Below are 17,509 nucleotides of genomic sequence, written 5' to 3'. Positions count from 1 at the left end.
TTGCTTTGGCCAGACAAGTTCTTGGTAAACTGTGTTCATTCATGAGGCAGATTCACTTTTTGTTTTTCCTGATGGCTTTCACAGTCAGCTTATCCTCTCCTCCCTTTCCCTCTTTTCCACCAACTCCCTTACTAACCATCCGCAGAAGAGATTCTGTTCAGGCTTGATTGAGGATTTAATGTTCATATGGTTATTATTTTGAATGGACTACAATACTTAATCTGGATTTGCAAGATGGCAGAGCATCTTTTCTTTTGCACTTCCTTTCATCAAAGCACAAACTGTCTCATTTTATTCCTGACTTTAGGAATACATCTGACAGTTCCCCGGTTTGTGAATTGTCGGTAAAAACCAATAACAAAAACCAATAACCAATAACCAAAAACCAATAATTGTGAAATATCCATGAATAAGATCTCTAGGTAGGTGTGAGCTGTTCCTGAAGGAATAACAATGAGATCTGATAAAGTTGGAATGAACTTTGAATTTTGCTTTGAGGAATCACTTATTTTCTTAGTCATTTTATACTTAGCTTTTCTTACTTTTCTAATGTATATCCTTTTGGATATGTGTTTGATTTAAAGAAATTTAATTACAACCTACTTGACTATTCAGTGATGATATAATAATATTGAAGACAGAATTATCAAAGTTGGTTGTTACTGGTTTGATTCAGTTTCCAGTCAATGCCAGTGGTGGTTTTTGATCCAAATAGGATCAGCATGAGGTGAGTGCAAGATCCTTTTGAAAATGCAACCTTGAAAGAATGACGTGTAGATGTATTATATGGGATAAAGGAACTGCTTTTTGCTTCACTAAAAGAAAGGGAGGATCACAGTACAAAACATTTATGCAGATCCATCCCTTATGCTGCTAAATAAGACGAGTATTTAGAACAGGTCAATGGTACACTAAGGCATACAGTTTATTTGCATTCACGTACCTTTGAAATAACATGGACTTTTTAGAGTGACACAACAGAATAAACAGAAGACAGACACATGTCACCACTTCCTATATACCTATATTATAGTATTTTGATGCTAAACATGATGAAATAGATCTGCAAATACAAGGATTGCTGTTTATACAATATCCACGCTATAGGAATATTCTGCTATTTGCAGGAGCTACTGAAGTGGCTGTCTAGTTTGGCTATATCAGCTAAGATAAGAGATCTTGACACTTATCTTGTATCTGAGCAGATTATACTTGCCAGATTCTGGGAGGCCTTTTTTTGTTAGGAAAAATAATATACTGTAAAAGCTTCATTCTCCCTCTTGCACCAGGATGTGACCTCCTCCTTTCACTCTCCATTAAGACAGCATGTTGGAGGGAAGCAGTGAGCCTGGCAACTTGTCACTCACTGGGGTAGAAATCTTGTCTGGGGATTGGGCTGAGATTGTCTAACCCTGAGGCACAGGCTAGCTGAGCCACTGAGAAAACATGTGTTAGACTTTGTGAATACAAGAGGGGATTTTTGTTGCATAAAACAGGTCTATGGCAGCATTTTGTGTGATATCAAAGGAAGCCACTGTATGACAAGTAACTTGCTCAAAAAAAAAACAAAAAAAAAAACCAGAAAAAAAAAGGTTATACAAAAGACCTTTATGGAAGTATCTCCCAGGGCAGCTATGCATCAGGATGCTGCTACTACTACAAAAAGTTCTTCTCTAATAACACAAGAGAGTGAACGTTGTTTTTTCAACTATGTAGTTATAAATGTTTTTAAGGCAATTTAAAAATGCCAAACATTTTACCATTTACTTATGCTAGTTCTGGCTGCCTGCCTGAAGTTCATAGGAATGTCTCAAATCCAAGTGTTTAATAATCTCCCGGGTTGTCTGTTCCATATTTCAAAACACTAAAGCAGCAACACTTCCAGAATTGTAAGTAACACAACCAAATACCACTGTATGCTTCCTACTTTAGAAATAGTTTGGTAAAGTACAGAATATAATTCCCTTTTACTGCTTTCAGATATGGTATCAAGAAATGATTCTCGCTTTCATCAGGAAGTATATTCAGAAAGAGGTTATATTTAATGCCGATCTGAAAGATCATTTTGCAGGCATATGGTCTGCGCTTTAAGGCAAAGTAACAAACTCAGTTTCACTTCTGGCTGTCAGAGACCGTTTCTCAAAAAGATCTCAATGGTCACTGGTTTTATTTCCTTCAGAGAAAGTCCGTTTTTCTTACTGATTTAAGTGAGTGCAGTTAAAGCAGTGCTGAAAGCTTTTGGAAGTTCCACCTACCTTCCAGCGTAACCCAAAATGTGAATTAAAGTACATATTCATTTACTCTATCCTGATTACACTATGAGCTAATTTAGTAACGCTTGTTTCAGACCTTTTTATTTTCATACGTATTGGCAATAGCTTTAGAACTCTGACTCTCCCTGTCTGTCCTGTTGAAAAAGATTTTTTTCTCTTAGTTCATTTGAATGTTTTAGTCATCGTTATTTCCAACCTCTTTCTGTTATCTATTTAAAGAAAGGGATTTATTTTCCAAATCTCCATTTGGAAAACTGGAAAACTCCAACTGTTCCCATTTTTTCAGAAGCATTTTTCATCTTGGGCCTCTGTTCTTCACATAAAATGAAATAACAAAATACTTCAACCATTAAATACAAGACAGGACAAACTGTATTCTCATTCTCTTAGAGTACAGAAAGAATACTTCATTAGTATCTGAAGTTTTCAGTCGTAAATCCATTTCTGAAGGTAATGCCTTATTCAGCAAGCCTTTAAATTGCCCGACTGCTGTTTTTGTGCCGTGATCCAAAGTGCACTCAAATCCATGGAGAGGCTCCAGTGTCCATCAGCAGGGTTTGGATGCAGACCAAAGAACAACGTGCGGTCAGGTAAGAGGCTCTGCCAGAGCGAAGCATGACTAGAGTCTCCAGAACAGGATGAATTGGCCAGGCAGTTCTATAAAGATTTCTTTAATAATATTGCTTTTGGCTGAGTCGCAGTCACCCTTTCTTTCCTCCTTTCTTGTAATGCTTTTTTTGGCAGAGCTCAGAAAATTCTTGCCTCTTGCAGGGATTCTTAAAATGTAGCATGTAAAAAGAGTTTTGAAACAATGAACTGCTCCAGGAAGGAGTAAGACCCTCCGTTTTTCTTCAAACACGTATTCTAACTGTGAAACAGTTGAACAGGATGGGGGACAGAAATTAAACAGCAGTCAGCAATGGTAAAATAAAGAATTCTCAGGTAACAACGAGATCCGATTCTAAAGAATGCTTTATATTGTCTCTTCACCGAAGTGCATTTATTTCAATGCAACTTATTTCAATTCATCTATTGCAAATATTTGGAAAGCAATAATTGAGAAGGTTAAAGTGTCAGTTTTTGTAACTTCAAGCTGAAAAGGTTAAAAAAAAAGGGAAAAACACTGTTAAATGCACTTTAATGTCCAGAGAAAAGTGAGAGTCTACAGCAAAAGGGATCAGCATAAGTATAGCTACTATGGGAAGTTTAGTTTTCTACAATGTCTGTGCAACTTGCAGTCATTTGGCCCAGTGGAATTGGGGAGATGAGGAAATTGAAACTTCTTACAAATAATGTTTTTATTTCTTTCCCTTTCTCTTGAAAACCGCTGAAACAAAAGTCTTCCAGAAACATCAACAGTATAATTCACCAAAGTAGCAGCACATAGATGGACTCTGCATATGGGCAATGATTTGATAGAGTTTTTAAACACACTTATCTATATGCCCATCAATCACTTCTGCTAGACTTGTTAGAGCCATTTGCATGCTGACACTTACCAGTGCACTGAGTGCTTAGCTGTTGCAAGGTCAAAACATAATTCAAGTGTAATTATAGTATGTTGCACATTTGTGTGTTTTTTAAGTCCTTCTCAGTTTTAAAGCCTCATAGAACTTTTGGGATTCAAAGACCATGAGCTTTATTCTTCAGAACCAAAGCAGCAGTATAAGCATTGTCTTTATGATTAATTTGAATGATTATCCTAATGAAAGGAGGAAATAAGAATGCTTTATTTCCCTTTGTGCTCTTAGATTAGAATTGAAAAATGCTAAATGGTATGTTTTCAAGTAAAAAGATGTATGTATTGTGAGAATATGGTCTATAGAAGCGCATTGGACATTTGACTGCAGAAGTAATTTCCAGTTGCTGTAATTGCAAGCTAGTTTGTCCTAGAGTCTTTTTAATATTTTGGTCAAATTTCATCAGGAAGATTTTTCTTCCACAGCTGATACAGAAATGTTGCTCTGGTATCACACTTCTCATCCTAGAAAACTTTTCTTATTCTTATCTTACATTTATTAACGACCAGTAAATATCAATTTCATCTTGTGCAACAGCATGCCATATAGTAAATATCTGTCTTTGATGATGTTTACTTGCCCAGAGAACTTCCTGAGGACAAATGGCTGTTGCTGAACCTCATATCTACGAATAAACAAAATAAGAGGTTTATTTAGAATTCACAGATAGATTCACCACTCAAACTATAGCACTTGCCTTTCTTAGATAGTAAAATACTGTATTGAGAAAGGACTCTTTTTCAATATGAGCTCATCTTTCCTCAATTTTTGTGTAGAGACGTGTAGAACATTGAAGTCAGGGACTCAGCAATGTTTCATACGTGGCATAAACACATGCCTATTTTTCTGTAAGAAACTCTTTTTTGAGTAAGCAGAACTACATTTAACTTTCTTTTACATATTCCCTATGTTGGCGGCTTGTTGAAAAATGACCAGTACTTCTGTTTTTCTCTTTCTTCTAGCAAAAAGATTCACTCCATAAGGCAGGAACTATTACTAACACCTAATTGCATGGCATTTTACAGTTTGTGAAAGCATTTCATGCTCTTTCTGTAATTTCACATGTCAAAATGCTTCTTTTCCCCTAAATAATACCTTTTCTTGAATTTACAATGCATCTTGTGTATGTATCATGATGAAATTTGCTGACAAGAGGATTAGTGAACATAGCATGTGTACGATTGAGATTGGCACGAGTGATTCTTGAAGAACCATGTCAAAACCATCCTGCCGATTCCAGCTTTTAATACAGTCCTTTTTTTCCCCCTTACCCGGTATCTTAACCATCGACAATTTCTCTTCCACATATTTCTTTAACTCACATATTTCTCCTTGTACCTTGGTGCTCAGTTCTTCACTTTTTTTTAAAAAGGAAGTTATAAAAAACCCTTAGTTTTACCAGTCAATCTTTGTTTATTTTTTTAATTATTCTTCTTATTTGCTCATTATCAGATCACTGCCATATACACTCACTTTTGTTGTTACATAATAAAGTCAAATTGTGATGAATCCACCAAGGTGAATCTGTCGATGTTCTGTCCACAGAATGCTAGGATAGCAGTTCCTGATAGCTATACAGGACTTAATGATTCTGGAATTCATTGTACACAGTTGAATATATTTTAAGAATAAGAAGAAAATCGTGATAGATTAGAATACGTGCGTGGCACTTAATCAAGATTACAGAAATCAAGTTACAGAAATCTTGCCTCTCTGGTAGCAGTTAAGTTTCAACAAACCGACTTATGCTGAGGCCCCTCAAACTGACCAGTGATCCAAAAACGTATATATCTATATAGAGGTAAAGTGTTTTCAGGCAGAAAAGAACATATTCACATCATTTCTCTTACTGAATGAATAGGAAAAAAAAGGCCACTGTCCCTTGTTTGGAAGTTACTTCAGTGGCAGCAAGGTTGGATCTTATCATATTTGAAATGGTACGTTTCCCTATTTCTTTCCAATTTTCCTCAGTTAAACTGTCATAGCTAAAACCATTCCTTTTGTCAAATCTGAATTAAAAATGTAGTCTTCCATTTTTTGAATGAGTTCTTCCATTTTATAATCCAGCTCTTCCACCTCAGAATCTTTTGTAAGTTTGAGTATTCTGCAGAGATGGGGGTAAAAAGGAAGCTTGAAGAACAGTTAGTTACTATCTCCGTGATGACAAAATCCAGTGTGTCCTTTTGTTCACTATTTCCCCTTCTCGCAGTGAAGTTACTGGAATGCAAGGAATTTGGCATTGTAGGAGGTCACACTGGAAGTCATCATCATATCCTTCAGGGCTGTTCAAGTAATTCATTCTCTTCATTGTTCCTTCTGGTCAACTAATGCTCCCTCAAAAATGGGTATTAAAAACTGGTCTGAGAGCTTACATTTGCAGTCTGGGGAAAACACTGAAGGGAGGGGAAAGATTGAAACAAGATTTTAGAGATTCTGACGTTTTATAGTAAATTGCATCACAGATAACAGCCTACTATCAAAGAGAATGTAGACATTGTGAAATAGTTGTACATCTCTGAGCTTTGTTCATCTGAAAACAGCCTGGAATTGGGAACCAATTCTACATCAATCTTCGGAGATAATCGTATGTGCTACTAATGAAAACTCTTTGAATACTACTGGGTTGCTCACTGTGTTGTTAAAATACTTGCATTTGTGTTAATCTACAGGGTCAGACAGTGAGTCACCAAAGTCGGTATAGATTTTAAAATAACTAAAAAAATTAAAAATCCCAAGTTTGAACGTATGGGCTTTGCATACCCAGTATACGGGCTTAGCACATCCCATCTCTTCTGAGTGTGGAAAGTTCTTGTGTTTTTCATGTTTGTTTGTGCTTTTTTTTAAATTAATTTGCTATAAGGCCTACCTGAAGCTTGTGTCTGGTAAATATCACAGAGCTTTGGGGCTCTGGGAACAAGACCAGGGAACAGGAAAGAATTTGTTTGGTTTGTGGGGGCTAGTGAGTGATGAGTGAAAAAAAAAATAATAATGACATGGTATCTAAAATCTGTCAGTCATTTCTGAAAAAAAATATGAACAATTCTTGGCTTGTTTTTTTTTTAGTATTATTTATTTTGTTTTCATTGTTGTTTTTCAGTAGTCTGCTGAGAGACTTTATTCAGGATCATACCAGTGGAACATGCTTCAGTATTTCTTTTTGTACGTTTCTTATTTTGCTTCACGTTCTCATTTTCTCTGTCATATTTGCCATGTTTTAGCACAGCCAAGTGCAGCATATTGAATATTATCTGTCTCAGTCTTATTTGCAAATGGCAGAATTTTGATCTGAAGGGAGAAGCGAGTTTTGAAGCAAAGTCCTATTGAATCAAACTCTTACGGGATTTCAAATCCCAGCAAGGCTTTTTGAAATTAAACTTCCCTTGATTTCAGTAATTTTCCTTTGGTATGCACTGAGAAATGCTGTATACAATTCAAGTCCAGTAACTTAACTGCAGTCACATCTTATTTTCTGGCATTGTGGGAAGCACTCAAATGCTGCACATTATTTTACGCAGATTTATTGAATGTTTGATTTGATAAAAGAAGCAGAGAGGATCAATGGACTTTTGCTATACGTTTTAAGTTCCTGTAGTGAGTCTTACTTTTCTGAACCAGCCTCCAAAAAGAAACAGAATTACATTGAAGTCAGGCAGGACATAGCAGATAAGGCTTAAACTGATGTGCAATTCAACTTGCAGTTGCCATGAGGGACTCTAAGGGTTAAGATAACTTGGACAGGTGATGTGAATGCATATGCTGTACATCTGCTCTACATTTGTGACACGAAGCCTACGGTACAATTCAAGGAAATAAATTCACAGCTTTTAGTTAAATGCCAATGGGTCTGATGTGCCTACACGCAAATTGGCATATGTAAGATATCTTCCTCTCTGTCCAGCAGTTAATTGTTTACCAGGGACTCTGCCAATGCTGACTGGAAGCATTTTTACTGAACATGGCTTAAGCACTGTACATTTACAGCACAGGAGAGTAATTTTTCAGGGTATTCTAATTTTCTGACTTTTTTTTTTTAATTTAAATCAAGGACATAAAATACACGAGGAAGTGACATCCGTATAGATTCCATGTTGAAAACTCAGCTGTTTTTCCCCTCAGCAGAGCTGTAGCACAACTGTAAACAACTCCAGTGGAAACAGAGGTGGAAACAAGGGCATTTCTGAAATAACATTCCTCAGTTCAGCTTTTTCCCCTCTTCCCTTTGCCCAGCCTGTGCTTTGACAGCTAACTAACTCTGACAGGCGCACTCCCGTGGTGTGGAAGTTCAGGGCTGAGATTTTGTGAAGGATTAGAGTTCAATGTCTGAAGTTCAAGTCATTAAGGAAGGAAAAACGACTTTCGTTATCATTTCAGTTTTCCTTACTTCAGTTCCTATGGGTTTGCAATGAAACTGGCAATGCTTACATCATGCTGTGCTGAGAGCAGGCAGTCACCACATACTAATCTCTCACCACCCACGTGCAGCTCAGGAACTGCTCAACACTTCCCAGTTCAAAGCACCTTCAGACTTCATTTCCACACTGCTTCTAGAGTTTGGCTTGCTCTACATGTGCCTAAGTGTGTTTTGACAGTAAGGCAGAATTTGCACTAATTGTCCTGTAGAGTAGCTTGAAGCTACAGAATAAGAGGGTGAAAACTGCAGGGTAGACAGAAAACTTCAAAATAGCATTGGCTCAAGAAAAAGCAGCATGGCAGAGCAAAACCCAAAGCAGGCACTCAAAGTGCATAGCAAAAAACTTTTTTTTTTTTTTTTTAAATAGAGCACAGAGTTTTACCTGAGCTACTAGGAAAATATATATCTGACCAAAAGCTGTGATGGATTAGAGCGGGATGCCACGTAATTCTGAGTCAACAAGCTCCAGAATCTGAGAGGAGAGCAAAATCAGTTTGCTGAGTTAATTTAGCTGAGAAAAGCATCTCTCCTGCTATTGAGTTTCTGGCTCCAACTTTTCTTCAGATTCATACCTTGCTCCTTAGCTTTGAGTTGAATCACCAGCTACTTATATATATGAAAGCATGCTTGGCTGTGACAGACACATAGGAGAAAACAGATTTTTCTTTATTGTAGGTAGATATATTTCCATTAATAGAATTTTGTGGAGATCTGGCATTCACACAAGTATTTGTCATTGAAACTGGACATCTGGCAAAATCTACATGTTATGGAAAAGTTAGTTTCATAAAATTATCTCTATAAATAAAAAGAAAACCAAGCAGCAGGATCTTCTTAGTCACTTGATAGACTTTTTGGACCAGACATAAGCTATTCCATTTGTAGTTCTTCTGCGTCAGGTTTCTTTGAGGAAGCCTTGTTAACAGACCTAATGAAGAATGCATTTCCCTTTGCAGTGTTTCAAGTCTGAAAAGGCCTTTCAAACTCTCAAGAACTGTTTCAATTGTAAGTCTGTATATGCTTTTCTTTAGTGAAGAATTCACATTTCAAACATATTTCTGAGGAACTAGGGGCTGTCTTATTCCAAGAGATCAACGGACAGAAGTATCTATCTAGACCAAATTGCTTCTAAAGCTCACTTGATGACAGAAGAGGAATGCCTTGCTATTGAAAGGCTTTGAATGTCTTCACAACCGCCTCTTCAGTAACCAGTCAGAACTGATGACTCTTTCAGACATCTGACTTTCTGGAAAAATGTCAGGATCTGAAATAAAATGATGGTACTTAGCCCTCAGCCCTATTCTTTGAGAAGCAGAATACTATATTTCCATTTCTTTAGCACTGAAGAATTTGACATTTGCTATATGGGTCTGATGACCCTTGCTTACTTGTATATGAATGCCTAAGGAGTGCACAAACTCAAGAATAACCTAGCGTGGAAAAGAATTGAGGATTGAAATTGTCAGGATAGATTTAGGTCATCCTCAGTGCAATACTTTCCTGATATATATATGTTATCTGCTTCTAATAATCGAGGAAGAATAAGAAACAAAGAATAGGAAAGAAGCTTCAAAAAGGAACTGCTATCATGAAGATGGAACTTATTTGTTTATGGGTTAGGTCCGTAGACACAAGTGCTATTATGGCTGGGCACCTCACCTAATGGACTTTCCCTGCATAGTTGATTCCCATTCACAAGCATCTTTCCATGTTTGGGGTGGAGTCATTGTTTGCCATTTTCTAGTTGTAGGTTTTTAAAAATTCCTTTTTTGCCCTCAGAAGTTTTTGACTTCACTTAAATTGGAGACTTTCTATTTGATTTTACACTTCTCTTTCTTGTTTTCGATGCCCTATGCCTCTTTCAATTTTTTCTCTTTCCATTGCCTTCAGCTTCTCTTCTGCTTTTCTACTTTTAATTGCTGCTTTTGGAAAGCTAATGTGAAAAAGGAGCTTAAACATTTCCTTCCACAGCACTAACAGACATTAACTGCAGTTTTCTCTGAACACCTATCAGGAGCTTATGGAAAGAAATCTTTCTTTTTTCTTTTCTTTAAGTGTGCTGTAAACAGTCTGAGAGAGCACTGTTATGTTCTAAGGCAAAATGTCTTGACATAAACTCAGTGAGTACTGTTATCTCTTACATGGCAGTAACAACATCAATTAGTGATTCTCAAAAGAAAAATGACATATATAGACTAATGAAAGTTCAGTCATTGGAAAATATTTTTATACTGTATTGTACAATATATTTTTAAGTAAAATAATGTGGCAAGAAATTGGGTGAACTTGCATTGAATAATAGTGATGAGAATTACACTGATCCAGTAGGATGATTAGCACCTTCTGCTACCAGATGTTCAGATTCCTGAGGGAAAGAATCATGTTCTTGCAGGAGTGACCACTAAAATGAAGGCTTCTTTAGGCTAGTTCAGCTTATGCTGGGCTCTCGCGATAAGTAACATGCTTTGCCTGAGGGAAAGTAAGAGGAATGAGCTTGTTGGGATAAATTTTGCTATTTCACACTGACTTTACCCCTTTTCATGTTTTCCATCCTACTACTCCTTTGCATTCTGTCTGCACGTGCATTGACACATTAAGGTTGGGAAGAAATGTTCGTGGATGTTGAGAAAAGCATATGCATTCACATACATACTTTTTGTTTTTTCTATCGCAGATTTTCTCAATCTGTTAATGTTTTCCTTTCCATTGAAACAGTGATGTAAAACTGCCAATATTGGATGGAGCATTTCCATGAGAAACCTGGAGGAATTCTAAAATTCTCTGGGAGAGCGATATAAATCTTAGAATGATAGAATTCCTGTCACCTATGTTCTGCCTGTTTTGCATTGAATCCGCTCCACTCTGATTTTCAGGCTAAGGGCAGTAAGCAGTTGTAATAAAAACAGCTGAAGGTATGTGTAGCTGGAAAGTGGTGCTGATGCCACAGAAAGGAGTGTGTGATGAATGTGAGGGCTGGGGAAGGCACTGCTATTTCAGGCCAAAATTGTAAATACTTGCAAAAAGTGGAAAAATTTCTGATCAGTCAACTTTTTTAGAAGAATCTGTAGAGAAGGGGAAAAAAACACAAACTCCAAATCTTGATGTAATGATCTTAATTTGGTAATGCAGTAACTGAGCAGTAGGTTGTGAATTTTAATCGGTTTTCAAATGGAGTGCATTAGAAACTGATAATACTAACAGATATGGACACGTTAAAATCTCTCCAGTGTGTATTTGTGCGTGTACATTTCTAACTAGGATTGGTGCACGACACAGACATCTTAGTTTTGAATGACCTGGGTAAGGCATTCACTGCAAAGACAGAGAGCAAAAGGGGAACCGTGGGAGACAAAATAGCACATTTATCTGCTGATGAAATTTAAACTTCAAAATCTAACCTTTAAGTTAAACAAAAAAGTATTAAGACTAAATCTTACGTCTTCATTATGGAGTGTGGGACAGTAGGATCAGGACACTTCTGTATTTTTTAATGGAAATGGGGAAATATCAGAGGTTCTAACAGTGGATGCATCAAGTTAAATAGGAGTAGAAGGGCACTTAGCACTGAAAAAGGCAGAAGGACATCAGGACGTTCAGACACATCTGAGGCTTTTTAAAAGGGCTATCCAAAACATGATGGCTTTATCCGAATCAAACTGTTCTTCTACCTCTACCCTACGTACTTTACCTCTTAACTCAGCAGTTATTCCCTTTGTATTGCTTCTATGCTGGCACACATCAGTATTTAATTTTTTACTTCAAACAATGCAGGAATTACTTTACATCCTTTCCATGTGTTCCCTGTTAGTGTCTTAAAAGCAGAGAAACCGACCTCCCAGCATTTCCTGCTCGGAAAGCATTCACTTCTAAATGTCTAGAGAATATCTGAGAATATTTGTTTATAAATACATTTCTAGAACAAAAACCGCATGTTCAGAGCAAGACTGGATGTGAAGGATATTTACGGTTGACCATACAGTGAGATTTGGAATGCCATTTGTTTATTACAGGAAGAAAGGTCTTGGAGAGCCAAATAAAAAGAGAACTGCAGTTTTGATAAAGTTTTGTTTAGTCAAAGACCTAAATAAATTCCTGGAGGTTTTCTCTTGCTCTCAGCTACTTGACGCCTTTTGATCATTTGCAGATGGCTCATGTGGGACTGTTACAAGATCCAAGAGCAAACCTTCTGCATCCTTCCAACACACTTTATACTCACGGCTTACTACAATCCAGTTAATCCAAACAATAAGCAATAAATCACATACTTCAATTCCTTCCACCACCATTTGCCCTATGTAACTCCACCTTCCAGAACTTCAGCAGCTAAACTTAGAATACAGAAATTGGCCCAATCCATCTGATGTCACTGCTCTAAAGATTAAGAACTTGAGTGTTTGCTTGATGCTTTGGCTGTATTGTAAACCACAGTTGCTTTCCTTTAAAACCCACCATCTAGCCTGAACTGCAAATCTCTGCACTTTTCTTTAATTTAAAAATATTTTAAAATATTTCCATTTAGACTAAAGTGGTAGTTAGAAGAAAAAAACAGTGGAAATGTTGAAACTGGTATATGTACATCAAAGACGATTTGTCTGAATGTTAATTGTGGGATACTGTATTTGGCAACTTCTACCTATCCACAGTTGGACTTAAAAAAAAAAAAAGATAACATTCTTGAGATCTTATGTCATTTCTTTGTTATTATAAATTCAGAGTGCTTTGTAGATGGGCTTGCTGGGAACCAGGCTTGCTTTGTTAGAGAAATATTTTGTTTCTCCTCATGTAAAGCAAATCAGCAGGGCTGGATTGCCAGAACTTTTCCTCCATAAGGAGTTAGAAAAGAAAAAAAAATACGCAGACGTTTAGTGATTCAAACCTGAATGGGTCTTAATAAAAAATGCTTGTAAAAAGCTGCAAGTAAAACGCTGCTATGTTATAAGGAAAAATGTCAGCTTGTGTTTCTTTTGTATTCAAATGTTAAAAGATTTTTTTGTGTCTTCCCAGGGAATGACTCTTTCTTTTTCAAGTAAACTCAATCTGGCTAATGAGAATATCCATATTTTTTGTGTGGAGGTGAGTGGATTTGCCATTCCTGCTTTACTTAGTGTTTCTAAAATGCAGCATCATTTTTTCTTCTTCCTAGTTTTCTGCTATATTTTAGTGGTTACATCTGTAGTCCTTTTTTTCCCCCGCGTACTTCAAGAGTTGATGGGCTTTTTTTTTTTTTGGCAGACAAATTAAAATGCATAAATTAAAAGTGCAGTATTTTATTATTATTATTATTATTATTATTATTATTATTATTATTTTCATTTAGAAATAGTGATTGCCTGGAATTTCTCCAGCTATGGCTTTTTTCCTGTTTTATGTGGACACCCTAATACTCAGCAGACAGTTGTTATCGGGTAGAAGTTATTTCATCCAGCTTGGCAAAAATGCAGTTGAATATCAAAGGGATATTAACATTTTGGCTTGCCAGGAGTGGCAGATCTGATTCAAAGCTGCCCAGGAAGACTGCAAATAATGGCCTGTTAAAGAAAGGTGACAGATTATTTCATGCTGTGTTTCATGTGCAGTCTAAAAGCATGCTGTGGGACCTGGCTAAAACTCTGAAGAGGAAAATACATCTTATGGCAATATTCAGCTAACAAAAAGAGAGAGGGATGCATTCAGATCTCAGTGCATTCCTTTAGTCCAAGTTCATAGGCGGGGATAATAATTAGCAAAGATTTTCACTGCTCTTTTGGCTCTCAAGTGGCATGCCATCACATCACAGGACTGCTCAACGTCTTCATTCACACTTGCTAGCTGAATAACTTCTGTGAATAATTTGCAGCTTCTTGTTCACAAGCATTTTAGCAGTTGCAAGTATTTGATATGCAAATTGTTTCCTTTGGAAACACAGGTCAGAGAATGCGTCTGATCCCTTGCTGGATCAGAATGAAGGTTTTGATGCAAATTTCTGTGATGAATTTAATACTTTTTCCCCCATTTGAAGACACTTGCATTTCCCAACAGAGCATAGTTCTGTCAGTGTTTTTCTGATCACTTCTAGTGCTGAATCTCTGAAAAAATAATTAGCTAAAGGAAAATGCAAGCCACATGTCTGTACCTGTTTCTATAGAATGACACTCATATACAAATATCCAGGAAGTACTGCAGATCATAGGAGCTCTATTTAGACTAAATAAAACATGTTTTGGATCTCACAGTTCTTGGAAGGCAGAGCACTGGGCTAACGCATTAGTCCACATTATTAATGGAAAATTTTTTTTTCCAGTGTGCATGCCAAAAAACACACTTACTGGAGCTGCAGAGAGGAAACTCAAGAGTGGGTGATACGTGCTATTTCCTATCTTGAGTCTGCCTGTCTGTTCTTGCGTCTCCAATAAATCAGAGCAGCAAAACTCACTGTGCAGTAATAAACTCCTCACATCACTCGTATAGGGGGAGGGGATAACATGGTCTGCATCTTTGCAGTTCAAAAAGAAATAAATGCATCCTTCTTGGTAATGGGAATCAGATCACTTGCTCTGAGTGGGAGGCAGTCTCTTCTTCAGTACTTCCTGTGACTGATGCAATTTCTATCCTCCTCCAGTAAGCCCAGTGCCAAATTATTGTCCCATTTTATTTTGTCAGACTCAAAATGGGTGCATTCACTGGAGAAATGTGAACAGGGATGCATATCATTAGGCAGGGTTCAGGATGCCTTGGCTGCCTCGGTGGTGTAACCTGCAGTGTTGTTCAGTACACACTCACTGGTGAGTGAATTCACGTCATAAATTCTAATAATTGCTTGTGATCTAACCCAACCAGCCTGTAGGAAAGGCACTGGAAGATGTGACTACAACTGATGAGGTGCAAGTGAAAACGTGCTGAGTATTTACAGCCATATGTTGAAAAGGGGTTAGTTACATTATCAATGCCTGGAAAGATTGGCAGTGAATAAGGGTACTGCTGCACCCTTATCATGCTCCCTTGTGACTGTTGCTGCTGGTCGATATTTTCCAGCACGATTCTCCCAGGAGCGAAGGAGCCGGGCTCCTTGCAGGCTGCTTACCACAGCAGCCTCAAGCCTGTGGGACAGGAAGGCACAACCCTTCCCTCTGCAGTGCAGTTGAGTTCTCACTTGGTCACACTGTGGTTGTGTGTGACAGGCTTGCCAAAGGCACGTGTGTCAGGTGAGATAACAGATATTCTGTGTCTCCACCTAGGAGAGTGGAAAAGAAGACTGCATGGCTCAGGGAATATAGCTGGCAGAGGTGTCCTGGGGTGCTAAACTGCAGCTACTAAAATATTAAAATATTATAAGTTAGATTTTCAAATGTGCTTGTATTTAGGAAGGTATGGAGGGACACAATTGTCATTTATTGAAACATGAGTCCAGGGGCATTTTTTTTTTAAGCAAAGCGTTATTGAAGTGGCTATTGCAATAGCTAATCCTCTCACAAACATGCTTGTGAACATTTTTTATGTCACAGAATAGCCAATAATGAAAACATCTGAAAGAGAAAACACTTTTCTTGCAGTGTTTTCCCATTATTGAAGCTAGATCACTCTCAGATGACTATGAACAGAACAACAAGCAGAAAAATGAAATAAATTGTACAGCCAGCTCTGCTTGGGAAGAGAATCATCTGCTCACCAGAGCAAGTAAGACCCCTGGATGCAATAGTTCTTCACATGCATTTTCAAAATCTGATCTGGGAAAAACTGTTAAGCTTTATCCCCATCTCTGAGAACTATTTTGATGATGTCTTTTTAAACAGCTTGTTCCATCACTTACAATATCAGCTGAGGGTTTTTACTGATGCAGAATTCTCTGGTAGTGGATGAGCTAGTCAATACATTCTCACATCTGCCTACGCTCACTGATGACTGTTTCTTCATGGCATAGGCAAACAACAATTTTTGTCTTGCTTTTTAGCCTCTACTTTCTTGTTCTGAGCTGGCTCAGAGTTCAGACAGCTGCAGAAACATTTCCAGCTGCGAGGGAGGAAGCTGTAATTGCTAACCCTGTGATGGGCCGAGTATGCCATTACCCTTTGAGGAGAAGCTACAATAACGTTTGTGTTATGTTGTGGTTATTGAAAGAAAACTCGGGGAAATTTTCAGTGGTGGGGATGAGAACTCAAACAGTGCATTGAGAATAAGAGCTTGTAATTCATTGCGTATACGAAGTCCCAAGCAATGGGGCTGCAGTCAGTGGACAATTGGATACTCCTTTCCTCCTGTATGGGACCTGTTGAGTCATAGCCTTGAACCGCTGACTGATCACCTGAGGAAAGGACTGAGTCAGCCATGGGAGCACAGGTGAAAGTAATTCATCTGTGTGATCTCCCAGGCCCCATTTAAGGGCTGACTGGCACTGGGGAAGGTTCTCTTTCTGGAGATCCCTCCCCTGTGGAGTCTTTCCTGCAATCCGAGATCTTCAGATACAGGTGAGCATTCTTTCCCCGTTTGTTTCTTTTCCCATTTTCATTGTGATAATCTTTTCAGCTGTAACACCTTCTCAGACTAGTAACAGTTCTTGAGCCTACTCCTCAGAGAAATGGTTATGGTTCTGCTGGGGGCACAGTCTTTTTTTTTCTGTGCCTGGCAAATAACTTTTCTTTTTCCTCCTTGGTAAGAAAGATGATGTTCTGTCTTTTGTTGTTTTTCCTCATTAACATGGAAGATGCTTAGGAGAAGAGTCTTCACAAGTTCTTTTCTATGTATTTTGATGCTCTTTATGGAAAATAAATCCATGAGTTGTAGAGTTTTGTATTTGTTGATTTGTGACGGCGCTTGATGCAATGGCACAGATGTAGCAGAGGTGAATTTTGGCTCATAGAAACATTCAGGCATTACCATAAGCCATCAAGAACTTGGGTTGCTACAGCTGAGGCTTGGGCCTGCCAGTTCAAGAAACCATCTGCTGACTTTTAAAGAGCTACTTCATGGTCTGTTATATTTAGCTATTGGGCACTTCTGGGGACACCATATTGTAGTGCAGGGGTTCACATGTAGCATATATCCAAATATTTGAAGGGCACATACTGTGCTGCTGTCTGTGAATGTTGCAAAACAGAGTCATCATGACACTCTGCAGTTTCGTCTTCCAGTGCTCCTTCTGTGACTGATAAACACAGTGTGTGATATTCCTTCTTTCCTTTAATCTGCCTGCCCCTCGCCCCAAGTTTGTGAAGAAGAAGGAAATGACTTTCAGTGGCAGTGAGGTCTGATGTAGGAACCTCTGAATCACATATGTGAAGCCACATAGTTCCGGTCTCAGTCTTTAACTGCACTTAAACCAGCTGATTTGT

At 37.9% G+C, this 17,509-nt stretch overlaps 1 long non-coding RNA gene across 3 annotated transcripts in view; it reads left to right on the top strand.

Annotated features, from left to right (window-relative positions):
* Window positions 1-17,509, top strand: part of LOC125691954 (uncharacterized) — a 221,236-nt gene that overhangs the window by 149,008 nt on the left and 54,719 nt on the right. The window contains exon 1 of one of the 3 annotated variants that reach the window (XR_007376370.1): window positions 15,635-16,645. The exons of the other annotated variants lie outside the window; for them this stretch is intronic. This is a non-coding gene — a long non-coding RNA (uncharacterized LOC125691954). Of the gene's footprint in view, window positions 1-15,634; window positions 16,646-17,509 lie in introns of those variants that run through there. 3 annotated transcript variants of the gene reach the window in all.

Source organism: Lagopus muta, chromosome 4, assembly GCF_023343835.1.
Source record: "Lagopus muta isolate bLagMut1 chromosome 4, bLagMut1 primary, whole genome shotgun sequence".
In the NCBI taxonomy this organism is placed as follows: Eukaryota; Metazoa; Chordata; class Aves; order Galliformes; family Phasianidae; genus Lagopus; species Lagopus muta.
The sequence above is the reverse complement of the archived record's forward strand: the minus strand, read 5'-3'. Positions and strand labels throughout refer to the sequence as shown.